This window comes from Onychomys torridus, chromosome 4 (assembly GCF_903995425.1).
Source record: "Onychomys torridus chromosome 4, mOncTor1.1, whole genome shotgun sequence".
Lineage (NCBI taxonomy): Eukaryota > Metazoa > Chordata > Mammalia > Rodentia > Cricetidae > Onychomys > Onychomys torridus.
The window spans coordinates 41,122,298-41,142,212 of NC_050446.1; the positions used below are offsets into that span (position 1 = coordinate 41,122,298).

Genomic DNA, 19,915 nt, shown 5'->3' on the forward strand with positions numbered 1-19,915 from the left:
AGGCACTACCTATCAGCAGGAAGTGGTATGAGAAGCTATGCCCAAATTTCCAAAGTATTGTTTATGAATGTTTTTATTTGAAGGGGGTTGATTAAAATTTCAGTCTCTTTGTAAGAAAGAAAAGAGGATAGTATAGATATGACAGGATGAAAGAGTAGATTATTGAGCTTACTTTAAAGAGAAACAACTTGTGTAAAATTATTTAAATTGCTATAGATTTTAGTTTATTAAAAACTTAAAGTTAATTTTGTTGTATTATATATATATATTTCTACTCTCATTTAAGGTATTGTGTTTATGTAGCTCATTTAAATTGTAATGGATAAGTAAGAAATACAGATTAATAGTCTTCTATAATAATCACACTTGTAGTAATGTTAGTTAAGTTTTCTAGCTATACATAGATACATTTCAATTAGGTAAGTAATCTTCAAACACTTCAAAGACCTACAGAATATGGCATTTAAAATGTTTTAAAAACTTAGACGTTCCTGGACAATGAGACACATCTGCTGTTGGCAGTACCAATTTACTTCAAAGAGGAAAATGGGTGTCCAAGACACTCCATATGGAGTTTACCTTCTTCTTGGCAAAAATAGTAATTTGGGCAAGAAACTGTTCTTGCCTGGAGTGCTTGTATTGACTGGATATGGAGGACCTATAGGAAGGTGACCACTGAACTTTTCAAGATGAGATGGTCCTTCAGGTTCCTGCTTCATAGAGGAGACTGTCAAATATTCTACAGGACACATGGAGAAGTGACAAGAAACACTAGACCTATAGGCTGAAGATGGATGCCCCAATCTTACAGAGGAACTTTAGATGACTGTCTAAGCAGGCAGCTGTCTCTTTCATTTCCAGAGTTTTGGAAGTTGTTTACAATGCATTTCTTGTGTAATATTATATCTTAGGTAATATTATATCTGTCTGAGGTCTTTGATGTAGTTGAACACTAGAAAGTTGAAGACTAGAATTTTCCTTGGTTGTAATAAAAGATAAATTAGATGTGAAACTCTAGACTCACAAGTATAAGATAGAATGATTTCTTTAATTTTGCCAAATACAAATAGACTAGATATTATAACTATAACTCATGCTTTATAACTGTTTCACTATATGTAAATTTACTATGTTAAAGTTAAAATCTTCCTCTTTGATTAGACAGAAATGGGGAAGTGCTGTGGGAGATCATTCTGTATGCTGTGAATATGTGTTGCTCTGATTGGTTATAAATAAAATGCTGATTGGTCAGTAGTCAGGCAGGAAGTGTCAGTGAGGCAAGCAGATGAGGAGATTTCTGGGAAGAGGAAGGACTGAGTCAGGAATCACCAGCCAGGCACAGAGGAAGCAAGATGTCAAGGCATAACTGAGAAAAGGTACCAAGCCATGTGGCTAAACATATAAAAATTATGGGTTAATTTAAGGGGAAGAGCTAGTCAGTAATGAGCCTGAGCAAATGGCCAAGCAATTATAATTAATATAAGCTTCTGAATGGTTATTTTATAAGCAGCTGAGGGACTATGCACCTGTATCTAGCTTTCATTATTTCTTACAGATTTACATTCTATATTCATCTTACTATGTCTCTATGATCACATTATATAATTAAATGCTTTTTTATTGTTTAATATGCTATAAACTTGTAATTATATGTATAGAACCACTCAGATTTAGACTGGAATCCTTTCTTTCTGATTTTATTTGTTTGTTTTTATTGAGGGATGAAGGGATGTGGCCTTACTGTTTTGCCCAGGATGCTCTCAAACTCATAAGCTCATGTAATCATGTTGCCTTACACTCTTGGTAACTAGGACTACAGACATGAGAAATAATGTCTGGTCAGTTGGAATTGTTTTTCTATCATTTTTAAGTTAAAGAATTTTCTGAATGTAGAAATGACAGTCCTCTTCTCATATGATAGGCAGACTTTGACTAATGGTTTATTATTCTGATGATGGTAGTGGTATCAATCAACTTCATACCATCCTAATTCAATTCAATTATCATAAACAAACCATATTATGAATAAATTAATTAAAATAATTATCATAAAATACTGGGCTATAGTAATGGCATATACCTCTTGTCTTATAGTCCCACTTCTTAGGGTGGATTTCATTCTTTCTTTAGTATTTCATGGATACAGAAGCCAAGGATGCTAATTGGCTAGATCTAAAAGAAATGCAAAAGGAGAGGAATATAAATTTAGTCTGGGTTATTTGAGGGTACTGCTTGGGCCAGATATCACTTGCAACATCTTAAGTATAAACTTGCCATTAATTTTAAAGGCATAACTCTTAATTCTTTAAAGCAAGACTATTTGAATATAATTATTGGCAAAAGCTTGGTGACAAATATGTTAATTTTGCATATTTATTAAATTTATAAAATTAAAAATTTATAAAGTTTTATAAACTTTATCATAAAAAATTAAATAAAACCATCACATATAAAAGTTAACCAGATCCAAAGTCTATACAGTTCAATGAATTTCTATACAATTAGAATAGTCATTTGAAATGGAAGCTGTAAAGATTTCCATTAAATTTTCACTTTCAGTATTGAATATATTTTATGCACTGTCAACAACCAAAACAAACAAACAAAAAATATATGGCAGAATTAGAACTAGAAAAACAATCAGCTTTATATACTATTTTATAACTCATCTTTGTAATTTGCAACCACATTAATCAGTGTTGAATTTCCTTATCTGGTTGAAATGACAAGAAACTGCATTGTGCTTTTTATTTGTCATTATTCACACATCCATTCAAAGACTATTGCTTTCACTAAAGGCATTGTTGATCACGTTATTATAAGAAGAGACAAGGGAGATGCTTGCATTGCCAATGTGCTCATGAGTTTATTCAGAAGTGTTCCATGAAGCTGGTGATTTGGTAACATTACTTCATTTCTTAGGCTGAGTGCAAGTCTACTGAAATTTGTGTTATTGATGAGTTCTATTAGTAGAGATACAGCATAGCATGTATGGCTAGTATAAAGAGAAGTTTATATGCCTTGGAGTAAATATTGGAGATGAGGAAGTGTGTTTATAATGAATTTTTGTCTGCTCATTTTTATTTTTTTCTTTAGCTTTCAACTTTTCAAGTCTTTACCATCTTCTTATTCTGCTTTTGATTTTTATTTAGTCAGCCCCACTATGATTAGTTATTGTAACATGTTTGTCATTTCCAGGATACTTATTTTTACCTATTAAGGTGATTCAATTGCACTTTTTATATTTACTCCCAGACATTTCCCACAGCACCACGTTTGTCCTTTGCCTCCCACTCCCTGGACTCCCCTTTCATCAGATGAACCAGGTCATTTTTCATGAGAATTTTCTGAGACCTAGATGGTGATAAGGTGTCAAAACACAGACGCACATTAGAGCATGCTCTGCCCAATCCAGTTACTGCTTTTTCCATGAGGCTCATTAGTTAGAGCCCTGTTATTTGGTTTTTCTGTTTTAATTAACAGTTTGACATTAAAAATAACTGTTATTTGGTGTATTATTCATTTTACAGGCTTTGATAAGTTTACATTTTTTCACTTGCAACCTATGCAGAGAAATTCTCCTGTGTGTTAGGAGTGTCTCACAGTTGTAACCCACAAAGAATGATTTAATAATAAATCTATTATTGAAATGCATGATATATGCAACTTTTTGACCAATCCATTATTGTCATAATCTAAGATATTCTTATCAAATTAAGGTTAAAATGGGTCAAACAGCCATCATCAACTTTGTATGAGATGCTATCATGAATGAATATTTTATTTATATATAAACAGGTATTTGAACATAAAATTTTTCATCTGATAACATCATGGCTAAAGTATACGTGCTCTTTGTGGGCAGAATAATATAAAAGTAAAGTGGCTGCTGTGACAGCAAACACAATCTTGCTAAATGATTTTGAAGGACAATATTTATAGACATTGGGTGTTTATTTTAAACTGTTAACATTTTTTTGAACTTGAATAAAATATTAGACAGATTCCCAATATTTCAAAAGACATAAAATTTTAAATGTTTTGTCTTGAAGTGGGATGATGGATTCAGAAACTGAGTTGATTAGATCCATTGTGTTCTCTGGGCTCTAAGGAACATACCTAAACAAACATCTGCTAACAGATCTGGGGAAGGAATATAGAGCCTACTGACTTCAGTGCTCATCAACCTCTGTTGGACAGAGCACTGCTCTTATTATAGGATGTACAAAAATTCTGTTCCACAGTCAAACAGCCCAGGAACCTGCATATACATAATGGATTTTCAGAAGCCTTGCCTGAAAACGTATGAATGAATTTGATAAGCAAGGCAACTACTTGATTTTCAAAAGTAAGTCTCCCCAAATTAGCTAGACACAGAAACTTGTGTAGTTTGCTGATTATCAAGTCCTGAAGAAACACTGTACTTCAGGAAAGGGATTTGTGAAAACAGATATTTTGGAGGGAAGATAGGAATAAATAAAATTGCAACCATCCTAAAACTTACTCCTTACCCTCCTTTCACAATAGTGAAAGATTAACAAATGTGCTATATGGGGACAGGGAGTGGTCAGAGAATGAATCTTAGAACAAGTGACATTTAAGCCAGGACTCAGACGAAATAAAAAAACAGTAGCAGAAGGGTAGTAGCATGTCAAAGACCAAACATTATATCTTATTTTAGTAACCTAGAATATATTCATCATTACATGTATTTATTAATTCATAAAAATGTATTTTTGTTACTTTCAAAAACTACACATTACAATGTTGAAACATAATAAGAAATGCCAATGAATTTAGATAAAAGAAAGTGTACTCAATTTGGAAATACTAAAAATCATTAAAAATAAATGAAATACACATTGTTTTCTCCAAATTTTCATCTTGATGAGAGGGAATTAATTTATGAAGTATAATTTTTAGCTAAGTGGAGTTTTGGATAAATAATACAGTATATGTACTACCTAGATTTTTATGCATTGTTCATTAAGAGTGATACCAAAGTAAATAAAAATAAAACACTACTTAACATATTGATAAGTAGCTCAGGCAAAATATCCTAACTGGAATATTGACACTAAGAAATGTGGTAAATTAGTAAGGTCAAGAAGATAACTATGAAATCAATGTCTGACTCCAGTCATAAATGTGTGTGTAAAAATGCTTATGTCCGTACTAACTTAAGACAATGCAGTAACTATGCACCTAGGATGTCAATATTGCATAGTTTATCTCTTTATTTACCTAAAATATTTTCATTTGATAGACAGTTTAAACTAGATTTCCTTTTAATTACCAACTATAAATTAAGATAGATAGCTTAGCTAACAAAAATGTTTAATTTAATTCATTTATTTAGTCTACATCCTGACCATATCCTTCCCTCTTCCTCTCCTCTCATTCCCTTACCCTCCTCTTCTTGCACCCCAAATTCACCAATCCTCTCTATTCGCTCAGAAAGGAGTAGGCCTCCCCTGGGAATCAGTAAAGCATGGCCTATCAAGCTGCTATAAGACCAAGCACCTCCCCCTGTATTCAGTTTGGGCAAGGCAATCCAGCATGTTGAATAGGTTTCACCTGTCAGTACAGCTTACATCAAAAATACAAATGACAGCTTATGCTGAAGGGGATGTGGAGAAAGGGGAACATTCCTCTATTGCTGGTGGGATACAAACTTGTACAGCCATTTTGGAAATGAAAGTTTCTTTTTTAATTACTGGAGACTTTCAAAATCATTCCTGTCACATAAAGTGAAGTAAAATTAGCCAAAAATTAAATCTTATCATGTTAATTTTAGCATTTTAATATAGTTTAAATGGTGTTAGCCATGGATGCCAAACAGAACCTTTAATGGAAAAGTCTTATACTACACTAGTATTGAAAGTATAATGTTTATTTATAGATAAATTTAAAAACAAATAATGAGTATAATTGAATAAATTAAAGCATACTTTTTTGATAAAGCTCATACCTGTGTTCATCACATTTCTTCTGATTAAATTGCATAGAAAAATATGGATCCTACTGACTCAACCCTGCTTGTTGTTAGGAATCTAAGGACCCAAGTATCTCTTCCTGTCTCCTTGCATTAGTCTTCCATATCCACAGCAACCTTTGAAATCTGTGGGAGATGAGGGAGTGCAATGGGGGATGAAAATCTGTGAATTCTGTGGCCATATCTCTGGTGGAAGATTGGGAGAGCTGCCAACTTAATGATGCTTCTCAGTGGGAGACACAGTTTGATGAAGCTGAATAGCCCAGAAGAATCGACTTCAGGATATAAAGGAAGAGTATCAGAGAGCCCGACTGCTTTCAGGGGCAATCTTAAAATACTGAGTGGTTCAGCTTCTTTCTAATTGAACTTGTGTAATTTTCTATCTCCTTTTAACAGAGTGTCCATTGGCTTTTTTTTTTTTTAACCATCAACTAATGTCTGTCATTTCTTAATGCTGGAGCTCATTTCTTTAAATCCTTCATCTTTTGACACTGTCAATAACTATGTCTCTTAATTATTCTCTTTTATTAGGTAGGAAACTGATGCAGTTTCCCTTCTATAATGCTCACATATTTATATACTTCTTGCCCTGAATGCTGGAGCTCTTGATACTGTTTCTGGTCATTTTCTCATCTTAACAGTTCAAGGTTATGATTAGAGATGCCTTTATGCTATGTGAATAAGGCTTCCTTTAACCTGAACATGCTATGAGAGGGATTTGCTTTCAAAAACACTTTAAGCGAAAATATAAAATTTTAATTTCTCTTTCTTTTCCCCCTTTACATATCTATCTATATCACCTTTATCTATATTGCTTCTGTATGCATCTATAGCATCTATATCTGTACCTATGTTAGGCAAAATTCATCTGACTAAAGTAAAAGAAAAATACTGATCCTACTAACACAACCCTCCTTGCTATTGGGATTCTAATGATCCAAATATCCCTTTGTCTCCTTGCAGTTGTCTTCCATATACACAGCAACTTTGGAAACTTATAGTATATAGGTGTATAGTATATAGTATATATCTTGAGGCCTAGGATAACCAGTGAGATCTGAGCCCTACTCAATGTTAGGATATAAAGGGCTTTTTTATTCTTACAGTTGTTTTAATTTTGGTGCCAAATGATGTGCTAATTGTTTAAGAAAAAATTATATAGTTGGTGAATATATATGTACATATTTAACATGTATATTTCAAAACACATATATCATGTTTTGAAAGGACAGAACAAGAAATTTGAGCTAATAAGAAAGGCTTATACTGAAAAATGTATCGTTACTATGTATTTAGGGCCAATAAATCAATGGCAACAGCTTATGTAATTGAACAGGTTGTAGATAACTAGTACTATTGAGTGAATTAAAGTGTTAATGAGCCATTTGGTTGGAATCCCTTCAGAGTGGCTATAGAACACAATACTAAATGCTAGAGCAGGAATATGTGGAGGTCACAATCAGTAATCCTGCCTAAAACCAGCTGTCCTTGTTAGGCCTGTTCTCAAATTCCAGCAGCCAATCACAATGCTTATCATACTCGTAATGTTAAATACTTTCAGAGAAGACATTCCCCTCAGCTGTCCTTAGGAGCCTATTTTAAGTGATTAAAATTCAATGCTGTCAAGAAGTTCTTACGTTATGTCAACTTAAATTTGTCTTGCAAGTTAAGCCATTTCCTGTTGCAGCTCTGAGAGCAGCTGGTCGCCATCTTTTTTATGTTCACCCTACTGAAGTATGAAGATAACAAGAAAGTCTTCCAAAGCTCCTTTTTTTGTTCTTTTCTTTTAGTCCAATTCACCACAGCTTATTCATATCTTTTCTAGGTTTTTATTTTTCTAATGATACAATTTATTTTCAGGGCCACTAAGCTTCTGCTATCCCTGGGAGATTAGTGGATGGCAGCTACTGGCCGTTTCCATTATAAACAGTAACTTGCCAAGATGATTTCAAATTATGGATGCCTATCTTTTAATACACTGAAATGACACAATGTTCCCTAAACAACACAAATATAATTGACATCTGTAATTAACATTAGGTCACACTTTTCTCTTCCACATTAAAAATGTCATCTTTGAAACATTATTTCACTGGTTATGTTTGTGCCAATATAGATATAACCCAGATATATTAGCAGTGAACCATGCAACAGGAAAAGCTTAAATCTTAAAATGCCCTTCACACACCAACTATTTTTAAAACCTCTGATACAGGGTGTGAATAACTGCTTAGGATATTAAAGAGATATTTGTTTGTTTCTTCCCTTTTCCTCCAATTGGACATGGTAGGTCTGTGTTGTTACCATACTAGTCATGACATTGAAGGGTGAATAGTTGGATTATTTACCTTCATATGTTAAGACTTGGACCCAATTTTCCTTTGATAGTCAGTAGTGTTAGCCTATGCAAATTTATAGGAATGTTTCTGGTGTATTTGATGCATGTAAGTACTTAAAAGCTATGAGCCATTAGGCTTCACTTATTTATTCAAATACATGTTTCTTCAGTTAATACATTTAGTTTTCAGAGGTAGTGAGCTACCATTTTCATTTGTTTTGTAAACTTTCTTGAATGATGGTTATTGAAACATTCTTTACAAGTTAACTATGAAGTTTCAGTCAGTTTATATGGTTATAAGAGATTCTAAGTCAGAAAGAAGTAAATATGGTATTTATGAGACTTCCGTGCATCTACTACTAAAGCAATAGTCAGCTGGCTCATAGATCTGTTTATCATAGTTCATCTATATATTTTATCATTATTTTTCAAACCAGTTGCATACTAAACAAATAGAATAAAACCAGCAGTTTACAAATGATACAGGGACCACCAAACACATAGGTGTATTTATGAACAAGATAAATCTGTAAAAACACCACAATATAAATAAAATGATTATCTGAGTGTTGGAATCATGAGTTGTTTTTATTTCTACTTTCTATGTGTATATTTTCTGATTTTTTCTTTGGTGAATGAGTATTGACTTACCTAGAAAGGAAAAGAGATGATGTGAAACATTCTAAAGGTAAAATCAGCTACAAATACTATTAAATCTAAAATAATCTTTTAAGTTATGATTTAAAATTTTCAGGCTATCTGAGTTAGTGACTATGCATACTAGTCAACAAGGATCTTACTTCATGTATTTTTCTCCAGTGAGTATTCAGATTCTAAGTATTCCTTGGTTCACACTATTTAAGTGTGTTAACTAGAGAAAGTGAATAAAGTTATGAGACATCCCTTGCTCTCAAGTATAACAGATCCTCTCCTATATCACTGTAGTTGTGGTTGGATAATGGAAGTTAAGAACCAACAGCTGGTGTGTGTGCTGGAAGCAATGCAGAGATCTTAAGTCCCATGACAATATCCTAGGGCATTTGTTTCTACAAATAAACATGTAGTTATGTGAGGAATGTCATGTAACCATAAGGCTGTCCATCCTGCACTCCAGTCTCTACGGCTGGAAACATCAGTTCAATGTTCTAAAATTTCACAGTTGTAAGAAAAAAAGGAATCCTCCTCAAAGCAACTAAATTTGAATTACTTCAAGCTTTTTTTGGATAATGAACTATCAGGAAACTACATTCAACAAAAATATCGTCAGCATAAAGACTCCATTCTTCTGCAACACCTAGATCTATCAATTCTCTGAAGACAAGAATCTTGTCAGTTTATTTTCAATGTCTTCTTTAAGTTCAAACCTGGATCATGTTCTGTGATTTTGATCTTGTGAACAGAACTTTAGAAAGAAATGAAACACAAACTCAAAATATATTTTATCCTTCACCCTTCATTTTTATAACAGAATATAATGTAGTAGCTAAGACTGTACTTTTGATAAAAATCACCAGGCTATGTATTCCAGGTCAAACTGTGATGCTGTGAAAAAAATTATGAGGTTGTTTAACCCTACTCATAACTTATTCTTTATAAAATACTTAATATGCATATATGTGTTATAAAACTGCTGTAATTAAACAAGATGAATATTTATATACAATGCTAGCCCATTTACTGATGTATGGAAAGCATTCTATTAAAACTAACTATAATTAAAACAACACGTATTTGTGGAACACTCAGTATGTGCTGGACAATATGTTAAATGCTAGAAAAACAGCTATGGGCCCTGAAGTCATCAAGTCTAGACTCACTGAACAATTCATTTTAGCAGTGACAGGAAGAAACAAGCAATTCTTAGTCACTGGGATGAGGGTGATGACAAAGGTGATTTGAGTTGCTGTGAAGATGTATACAAGGAGTGCCTACATCACGTCAGGGAAAATTAAAACTAATAGTGATGATTGCTTTCCGAAGAGTGAAGTCAACAGTGCAGGTGGGAGTTGTAGATTAGATTGGAGGCAAGCACATGCTCAACTACAGTTCAGTGTTTATGTTAGGTTAGAAGAAAAGGAAATGGTTACTTTGAGAATAGACAGACTTGATCTTTATTCTTATATACACACATCAGTGTAGCTCTCATCAAAGAAGGTTCTTTTTGAAGAACATGGAGACCAACACAAAAATCTATGCTCAAAATATAGAGGAAAACTGACTGTAAGCTAGAGGCTCATCACAATTGATACATCCACAACACACCCTTACATCTCAAGCTCAGGGGAAGATCATGGAGCCTGATGATCTGTTATAAGATAGAATCTTCTATATATGTGACAGGGAGTTGTACCCATGAAATCTTAACCGTCTAGTCCTCTAACTAAGACATACACAACAACAACACCAATTGACATCCCAGTGTGACTTAGGAAAATCTCATAAGTTATCCCTCCCAGATGAAGAACTACAAGTGACTAATGGCTACTAGGAGGAAGAATCAGTCTTCTACAGTTATGAGCCCTATCCCTAGTGACTGATGTTAAACACATATACATATGGGCAACACTAAATGGACTCAGCAAGTTGTATTTATATATTGATGTGTGTATGTATAAAGGAGTCATGAAATTGACAGGAAGTGGGAGACATGGGAAGAGTTAGAGAGGGGAGAAAATGGGGTGGGAATAATGTAAGTACAACTTAGGTATGAAACTCTCAAAAAGAAGAAGGAGGAGGAGGAGGAGGAGGAGGAGGAGGAGGAGGAGGAGGGATCAAGATCGTGATGGGGAAACCCACAGAGACAGCTGACCAGTGCTAGTTGGAGCTCACTGACTATGGACAGACAGCTCGGGAACCTGCATGGGACTGAACTAGGCCCACTCAATGTGGGTGACAGTTGTGTGGCTTGATCTGTTTGTGGGGTCCCTGGCAGCAGGGCCAGAACTTATCCCAGGTGCATGAACTGACTTTTTGAAACCTATTCCCTGTGGTGGGGTACCTTGCTCAGCTCTGATACAATGGGGAGGGGCTAGGCTCTCCTTCAACTTGGTATGCCAGACTTTGTTTACTACCATGGGAGGTGAGGAGGCGGGAGAAGGGGAGGGAGGGAGAACTGGGGTTGATATGTAAAATGAAAAAAATTTAATAAATAAATATATTAAAAAATAAAGTAAACTTAAAATAATTCAGCCAGATATATGCAGCTCAAAGAAGAAGAAGGAGGAGGAGGAAGACAAAGAGGAGGAAGAGAGATTCAGAGAACCAAGAACATTTCAAAAAATTGCTGTAAATCAATACAATAGATGTTTTTAACAAATGGGTTGAGACTTCCTTTCTTCAAGGCAGTAATTAAACAGAATTTGCTAACTGATAAAGAATTTTCATTTATAGAGTTACTTATCATTTGGTTTAGCAGAATAAAATTATTATTTTCACAAGAAAACAACAACAAAAAGTACAAGTAGCACAATTAACCTTAGGGGTAGGGGAAGAACTCTTTATAATTGGAGCAAGAGCACAAGATGATAGTTATTGTGCTTTTGTTTGAAGACGTGATATTCAGATGTCAAAAGAATTTTTATTTAGTAGATACTAATTCTTCTTTCTCTGAGCAGCAACAAAAAGCTTGTCATTTTGTTGAAATAATGTGTCAGAATAGAAGCAGTTGAGAAGAATTATGGAACTGGAAAGTGATGCTTTGAAAGTCAGGTTGGTACTTGGAGACCATGAGTGTATGCTGAAACCAAGACACACATTTTTTTTTGAGTTTCATCAGTGTGCTGTTGAGCTGATCATATGTCTTCTATTAGAAAAGCCATGGTGCTGGTATTTGTAGTTAGAGTTTTCCTGCCTGGCCCAGTCAGGACAAATCTCTCTTACCCGCCAGTCCCACAGTCACTCAGACCCAACCAAGAAAGCACACAAAAACTTATATTGTTTACAAACTGTATGGCCGTGGCAGGCTGCTTGTTATCTACCTTTGCTATCTTAAATTAACCCATTTCTGTTAGTCTATACTTTGCCACATGGCTTGTGGCTTACCAGTGTCTTTACATGTTGCTTTTCATGGCGGTGGCTGGTGGTGTCTCTCCCCAGCCTTCTACTTCCCACAATTCTCTCCTCTCTTGTCCCGCCTATACTTCCTGCCTGGCCACTGGCCAATCAGAACTTTATTTACACAGAGCAATATCCATAGCACTTCCCCTTTTCTTTTTTTTTTTTAAAGGAAGGTTTTAACTTTTACATAGTACAGTTACATATAACAAAACAATTATCAAGCAAGAATTACAGTTACAATATTAAAGAAGATATCCTATCTATCTTATATTTGTGAGTCTAAGGTTTTATATCTAACTTATTTTTTATCATAACTGAGGAAATTATAACCATCTAGTCTTCAACCATATCAAAGACCTCAGAAGGATATAATATTACCTGAGAACCGGGAGAAGGATGCAAGCATTTTTCGGGAGTCTTGCAAGAGTAGACAGAGACAGCTGGCAGCCTGGACAGTCACCTAATATTTCTCAGTATCGTTGGTGCATTCAAATTGGCTACAGGCCTAGAGTATCTGACAGACCATTTTCAGAAGCAGGAATTCTGAAAGACCATCTTACCCTGTCTTGGCAAAGTATGGTGGTCGCTTTCATTGTGTCCCGCTTGTCCAGAAAGGACAGCATTTGTACTGTCAGCAGTTGAGGCAAGGGCAGTTCTTTGCCCAGTAGGCCATTTTGTACCAAGAAGACAAACTTCCAAATGGAAATGTCTTAGAAGCCCAACATTCTCTCGGGATCAAATTGGTGCTGTCAGGAGCAATTGTGTCTCACTGTCCAGAAAGTCTAAATTTTATAAACATTTTAAATGCCATATTCTGAAGGTCTTTGAAGTATTTGAAGATTACCTATCTATCTGAAATATCTCTGTGTATACCTAGAAGACTTAACTAACATGGCTATAAGTATGATTATCCTAGATGATTAATTATTAATCTATTTTTAATTATCCATTACAATTTTAAATGAGCTATACAAACATAATACCTTAAACAAGAGTAGAAATATACACACAGTATAACAAAATTAACTTTAAGTTTGTATCAATAGACTAAAATCTATACCAATGTAAAACATTTTAAACAAGTTGTTGCTCTTTAGAAGTAAGTTCCTTTATCTACCCTTTCATCCTATTATATCTATATCATATCCCCCTTTCTTCTTTAGAAAGAGATCTCATTTATAATCAACCTGCTTTAAAGAAAAATATTGGTTTTTCTCTGTCCCACACCAGAGGGCTCTTCTGATTTGGGACACAAGAATCTCTTAACATTTTCTTTTAGCAATATGTCTGGGTTTAGAGAAGGAGTGAGCCAATTCCATCTCCAAAGCCAGCTTGATAATTTTGGGAATGTGGGCGTAGATTCTCTTACTACTTCCTGCTGGAGGGGGGCGCTGTATCTTATGGGGATACAAAGAAAATTTTAGGATTATGGAGTAGTCCATTAGGGTGAACCTCTGAGCCAGTTGCCTTGAAACCATTCTGGATGTCAGATCATCTGGGCCATGGTGTCATCGGAGACCTTTCAGGTGGTCTTGGCTGATCAAACCTGATGTATCTTAATCTGGAACAAATCCACAGCCTCTGGCTTTCTATGGAAACAAAAGCAGAGACTCTTTTCCAAAGCAACATATCCTTATATCCAAATTTTGAAGTCAAGTTATCTTTAAAATTTACATATTTGTTTAACTCAACAGCTTTTACGATCAAATCTTTTTCTGTAGTTAAAAATTCCAAAGACAAGACAAACCAGATTCTCTGTGTAATATCCATCTTTATAAGACTGAAACATTGCTGTGGCTGCTGGCTCCGCCCACCTCAGCTTCCCAACATGGCGGTGGTACAGTTTACTGCCAGCTCTGGGTCTGGAGCCATGTGTACCATCAGCTATCAGAAGCAGTTCTATCAAAGCAGCGCATAACCCAGAAACTTTTTTTTTTTTTTTTTTAACTAGCAAAGGCTAAATCTACCATGCAGCAGAGTAAAGCGCCACTTGTAGACTCCTCATTCCCGCTGCACTGCAGGTCAGACACACAGGCCAGGAACCCGCTACAGTAGCTGAAACCAGCAGGCTGCCGCTAACTTGAGAGAGACAACTAGGAAGCTGTTTTTAGCTCTGTCTTAGAATCTTTTTTCTCAGGTTTTAGGTGGAAACTCTTGCCAACACATTGGGCCCCATTTGTAGTTAGAGTTTTCCTGCCTGGCCCAGTCAGGACAAATCTCTCTTACCCACCAGTCCCACAGTCACTCAGACCCAACCAAGAAAGCACACAAAAACTTATATTGTTTACAAACTGTATGGCCGTGGCAGGCTGCTTGTTATCTACCTTTGCTATCTTAAATTAACCCATTTCTGTTAGTCTATACTTTGCCACATGGCTTGTGGCTTACCAGTGTCTTTACATGTTGCTTTTCATGGCGGTGGCTGGTGGTGTCTCTCCCCAGCCTTCTACTTCCCACAATTCTCTCCTCTCTTGTCCCGCCTATACTTCCTGCCTGGCCACTGGCCAATCAGAACTTTATTTACACAGAGCGATATCCACAGCACTGCACTGTCATAATACCATAGCAGGTATTCAAATCCAAGGTGTTTCTGAGGAAATGCCAGGGTGAGTAAAACAGGCTGTGGAGAAAAAAATAATGGCTACTAACAAATAAGGATGAATGAAGTACAAAGTTGAGGGAATAGGAACTTTGAAAAATAAGAACAGCCATTCGGTGAAGGTTAAAATAGGAGGGTGCTAAGATAGATAAATTCATGATAGAAGGGGCAGTAAAAATTTACCAGGTAAGTGCTCCTCAAGTCCCCATCTGATCTGCTTTTAATAATTTTAAGATGAGATGCACATAGCAGATCATTACTGGAAAATAATTTTCCACAAGGATCCCTTGTTTTCTTGTGATTCTGAAATTTTGCAAGAAGACACTATGCTTAATCTGAGTTACTATGAAATAGTTAATGGTAATACCTGTTTTAAGACCTGCCTTTCTTTGATATGTGTACCAGTCTTATGAAATGGTGTATTTTATTTTTATAATTTATGTCCCATCATTGTTGCAATTATTCCCCCAGCTATATTTGTTATAAAAAAAACAAACACCTGTTAAATATATGACAACTTGGGAGTTGCAAAGTTGCACTCTCAGGCAGGTCCAATCATTGCATCCCATATCCTAACTACATTTGGTGGATATAATCAATTGGATGTGTAAATTCTTTAAATAACAGCAAATGGAGCAAATTGAATTTCAAAGTGGAAAAAAAGGTGAACCTGAAAAGCATTGGTAAGAAGGTCATCAGCAGAATTAACAAAAAAAAAAAAAAAAGTCTGGCAAAGTTACAGTTAGGCAGCCAGTAATACTCTATTGATCAGACTTTCTCAATCAATGAGACTGTGCCTAGATTATTGATGCAAAGGTATTAAGCAAAATTTTATTTCAGCTAACTTGTTGGCTCAGATGTCAACTGAAAGTCATTTCCCCAGTCAATCAAATATACAATAAATCTGAGAAGATTTAGCTCTTGAACATTTTTTTGTGTCTATTCCACTCCCAGTCATCAGGGTGGGCAACAATTAACACAGGAACCATCACATGTGAAAACAGCCCAATTGATCTACAAAGAAAATCAAAGAGCATATCCTAGAAGGAAAAGAAAGGATGGAGAATATTATTTATTTATTGAAGAAAGCATAATTGAAATGAAATTTTGAATTTCCTCCTTTAGTTCATTTTATTATTGACTCCTGGTACTCAGAATTTATATCCCTCACTGTAATGTCTTGTACATCTAGAAGTTGGAGTTAGAGAAAAGTCATTAACAAGAATGGTAGACAGAATGTCTTGAGATACTTGTTTTGTTTTCTTCAACCTTTAAGATTTATTCTTTGTTAATTTCATACACAAATACAATATATCTACCTGCTGCTCTCCTCTCCAGCTCTTCCTGGTTATCCCTCCATATTTCACCTTCCCATATCATGTCCTGCTCACTTTAAATTTATTTTCTTGAATTTTGTGTGTATTTTCAGTGTTGGGGCAGATCTGTTAGAGCACTTACTGCTGTATAATACAAAATGAATCCCATCTTCCTAGGTGTGATCTTATGGATAGATATTTCCTTTTCTCATATGTCTGAGTCAATAACTTCACTCTTTGCAGACCAACTCAGCTTTGAACACCAATGCCTTTATAGCACTGGCAACTACATTAACATTAATCTTTCTATGATTCAGCTCTAATTTTGTGGATTGAAAGTTCCTTCAGTCTCAGTCCCCCACTGACACTGAAGAATGGCTTGCTTTCCTCTACTTCCGTTCTAATTAAGAACAACTGTGTTTTACCACCACTTACAATGAAAGCCCCAAGGTAACTATACTACAAAAACCTCTTTCAAACACCCCCAGGTGCTTCCTGTCAGTGGTTAACCACAGCCACGGAGAAGCAAACTAGAACACTGAAAGCTTAGCTAATCTTCAGTGATACCCTGGATTGGGAAGCTGCTCACCATGAATGCAGGGTGACCAGTAACACATTGTCCTCTCCCATTTATTCAGCATACTTCCCATTTTCTTTTACAACTGAAGTCATAGAAAGAATGTTGTTTAAAATCCATCTTAAGTTATCTCCCACAGCTGTCATACCAGAATAGCACGAAGTGGGTGGACTTAGTGGGTTTCTTCTGCTTGTCTTTGCCTTGCTGTTTCCCTCTTCTTATTATCATTCTCATCATTGCAAGGTGTTAAGGCCCACCCTACTGACTCTGCTTTCACTTGGTTACACTGTCAAAGATCTTTCTAAACAAGGTCATGTTACCAATATCTGTGGACATTAATATTACTTTGGGGGAGCATGATATAACCTACAATAAGAATACGGGTAACACCACCTTTAACCTTAACAACCACAGAATTTTATTATTTCTTTATTTCTTCCTTGAGCCATTGGTAATTCAGTTGAGAGATGTTCCATTTACATGGTTTTGTAGGCTTTCTGTAGTTTGTGTTGTTGTTGAAATCTAACTTTAACCCAAGGAGATACGATAATCTACAGGGAGTTATTCCAATTCTTTTTTGTATCTATTGAGATTTGCTTTGTGACTGAGTAGGTGGTCAAATGTTAGAGAAGGTTCTGTGAGGTGCTGAGAAGAAGGTATATTCTTTTGTGTTTGGGTGAAATGTTCTGTAGGTGTCTGTTAGGTCCTTTTTAGTCAGAACATCTGATAGCTCCCTTATTTTGCAGTTTAGTTTCTGTCTAGAAGACTTGTCTGTTGGTGAGAGTGGTGAGTTGAAGCCCCCCACTCTTAATGTGTGGGGCTCAATGTGTGATTTCAGCTTTGATAATGTTTCTTTTACAAATGTGGGTGCCCTTGTGTTTATGGAATAGATGCTCAGAATTGAGACTTCATCTTGATGAATTTTTTTTCATTTGATGAATATGAAATGTCCTTCTCCATCTCTCTTTATTAATTTTAATTTGAAGTCTATTTTGCTAGATATTAGGATAACTACACCAGCTTTCTTCTTAGGTTCATTTGACTGGAAAATCTTTTTGCAATGCTTTACTCTGAGGTAATGTCTGTCTTTGATGTTGAGGTATGTTTCCTGGATGTAGTAGAAGGATGGATTTTGTTTATGTATCCATTTTGTAATCCTGTGTCTTTTTATTGGTGAATTATGTCCATTGATGTTAAGAGATATTAACGACCAGTGATTATTAATTCCTGTTATTTGTTGTTGTTGTTGTTGTTTTTATTTGTGTGTGTGTGTGTGTGTGTGTGTGTCTGTGTGTGTGTGTGTGTTTCCCTTCTTTGAGTTTTGCTGGTGTGAGATTATCTATTGCCTGTGTTATCATAGGTACAGCTAACTTCTTTGGGGTAGAGTTTTCTTTCTAGTTCTTTCTATAGGGTTGGATTAGTGGAGAGATATTGTTTAAATTTGGCTTTGCTATGAAACACCTTGTTTTCTCCATCTATGGTAATTGGAAGTTTTGTTGGGTATAGTAGTCTGGGCTGGTATCTGTGGTCTCTAAGTGTCTGCAAGACATCTGTTCAGGTCCTTCTGACTTTTAGAAGTCAGGTATGGTTCTGATAGGTCTACCTTCATATGTTACTTGCCCTTTTTCCTTTTCAACTTTTAATATTCGTTCTTTCTTCTGTATGTTTAATGTTTTAATTATTATGTAGTGAGGAAAATTTTGTTCTGTTCCAGTCTATTTGGTATTGTGCAAGCTTCTTGTACCTGTATAGGCATGTCCTTCTTTAGGTTGGGAAGTTTTTTTGAGGGGGGGATTTCGAGACAGGGTTTCTCTGTGTAACTTTGTGCCTTTCCTGGATCTCACTCTGTAGACCACGTTGGCCTCAAACTCACAAAGATCTGCCTGCCTCTGGCTCCCAAGTGCTGGGATTAAGGGTGTGCACCACCACTAACCAGCAGGTTGGGAATTTTTTCTTCTATATTTTTGATGAACACATTTTCTGTGCCTATGAGCTGTAATTCTTCTTTTATTCCTAATATTCTTATTAAGTTTGGTCTTTTCATGGTATCTCAGATTTTCTGGATGCTTTGTATTAGAAATATTTTTAGATTTAATGTTTTCTTTGACCAATACATCTATTTTCTCTATCATATCTTCAATGCCTGAGATTCTTCTCTTCCATCTTTTGTATTATGTTGGTAATGCTTTCATCTGTATAATTTCTGTTCTGTTACCCAGATTTTCCATTTCCAGAATTCCCTCAGTTTGTATTTTCTTTATTTCTTCTATTTCAGTTTTCATATCTTAAACCATTTTCCAAACCTGTTCAGTTGCCCCCCTTTGGCTTTCTCAGCATTCTTTAAGGGATTATTGATGTCTTTTCCTTGATTTCTTTAAGAGAGTTTTTTTATTTCTTCTCTAAGGGCCTCTATATCAAATTCAAAAAGTTATTTTTTAGGTAGTCTTCTTGTGCTTGAGCTGTGTTGGAATGTTCAGGTCTTTCCTTCATGGGAACACTGGGTACTGGTTGTGCTATATTGCCCCTTCTGTTATTGAATGTGTCCTTACACTGGCATTCAGGCATCTGGATTTGGGGATGATTATAGGTCTAGGTGTTGATTCTTGTGTTTTTATTTTTTGGAGGGGTGTTTTGTTCCTTTGCTTTCTCTTTCCTCTTTTGTCTTCTTGACCAGGTAGCCAAGGGTTCTAGTGACTGGCAAGTCTTCAGTTCCAGTAAGGTGAGGTTTGTGGGATCTTGGGTGCCTAGATACACCTTGACCGCCTGTAAAGCTTAAGTCTTCTTCTGAAGTTGTAGACCAGAATATGGAGCCCAGTGGAGGGGGTGCTGTTCTTCTGACTAGTGTGAGTTATCCCTGGACCTATGGAGTCTGCTGGGGTTATGGTGAAGAACTGGCCACAGGTAGGAGGATGTTGAGGTCTGTGGAGTTGTATAGTGGAGTAGGTCTTAGGGGAACAGAATCCAGTGGGTGATGGCAGTACAGCTAGCAGGCATGCCACTTGTCTCCAGAATTTTAATATTAAGAAATGTGGAT

At 35.7% G+C, this 19,915-nt stretch overlaps 1 long non-coding RNA gene across 1 annotated transcript in view; it reads right to left on the bottom strand.

Annotated features, from left to right (window-relative positions):
- The window catches only part of LOC118581144, a 118,117-nt gene that overhangs the window by 53,187 nt on the left and 45,015 nt on the right, over window positions 1-19,915 (bottom strand). The window contains exon 2 of the long non-coding RNA XR_004944665.1: window positions 2,081-2,172. This is a non-coding gene — a long non-coding RNA (uncharacterized LOC118581144). The remainder of the gene's footprint in view (window positions 1-2,080; window positions 2,173-19,915) is intronic.